This window comes from Opisthorchis viverrini (genome assembly GCF_000715545.1).
Source record: "Opisthorchis viverrini unplaced genomic scaffold opera_v5_349, whole genome shotgun sequence".
Taxonomy (NCBI): Eukaryota; Metazoa; Platyhelminthes; class Trematoda; order Opisthorchiida; family Opisthorchiidae; genus Opisthorchis; species Opisthorchis viverrini.
The window spans coordinates 90,898-92,175 of NW_008752009.1; positions in this window are offsets into that span (position 1 = coordinate 90,898).

Genomic DNA, 1,278 nt, shown 5'->3' on the forward strand with positions numbered 1-1,278 from the left:
GCGTGACTAATAGTAGGCACTGCTGAAATAAATCGAGTCTCCTCTCCTCTCTGATGCGGACTAATCACAACCATTGTGTTGAGACAGCTGGGGACTTGTTCAAACATACAAAATCATTCATACGAAATCGTTCGAAAATTACGGCAAGATTTGCAATAATCTACTTGAGGGTGAACTGATGTCTGCTGACCTGTTCGCGGATGTTGGCAATAAGCTTGCACACCTTTCGTCCTCAGTCGAAGCGACATCGTCAGTGCGCGATGAAGTGAGTACTTTCTCCTTACATAGGTGCACTTATATAGATTTTCAAGAGTATCTAATATCCTCTTATGTTATCGTCTAATTGCTATGCACCTTTCCTGTATTGTTATTGGCCCGTCTGCCGTTTTTGCTGCGTTGTGGTCCGTATACTTCGTATTCCATTGGTTGGTTGAATAGCTTCTTTCGGTCGTTATGGATTTGTTTTCGATTGGCCCTTTTCCGTTCTGTTGCTTTGTGGACTTTCCTCACTGATTTCGGTTGGTCGTGAAGGCAGTTTCCATTTTGAGTATTCTCTTCCCTTTAGTCTGATATGTCCATTGTTGGTTTGTATCGTAGTCTTATCCTCTTGTGCTTGATTGGCCGATTTTAGTTCCCCGTTTGATGCAGTTTTTCTTATATCCACCGGTTTGTTTGCGCTCGGACGATCGATTTTACCTCCAACTAATGGATCTTTCCGTAACGTTTTTCGATTTTTTGGTTTGATGCTGGTCCGTATTAGTCTTTTGTTCGTTCACCCAAATCCTTGCACAATTTATATCATTCGGGTTTCTGGATTTTGATAAACTCACAAAGTAACGGAATGTACGGTTAATTCCCCCTGACTGCGCGAAATTTTCTATCAATGATCAGTTGATTCAGCATTCTATTAAGGGATCTGGTGAATATCTTCGTTCATCCCTATAAGGACACAACAATACCTTCTTTTCCAGAAATAAATGGTGTCTACGTGTGGCAAAGAGCTTAATTGGTCAGTCCGTCGATTAGGCGATCACATGATTGACCTCAACCGCAGGATCCAGGCGGCTTATCTCAGAATTGCACTACATAGCTGGATAACTGAACTGGATGGCTGAATAGATGTACTGTGGTTCGCTTCTATTCCCCATCACCGGACGTATTTCATGATCTTTCGTATTGGCTTTTAGGTTCTAGGCACCGGGCGTTGGGAGAATCATGCTCAATGTAACGCGGTTGTTTAGGTGACCAAAACTAAATCTGTTGTGGTGTGCGATCTAA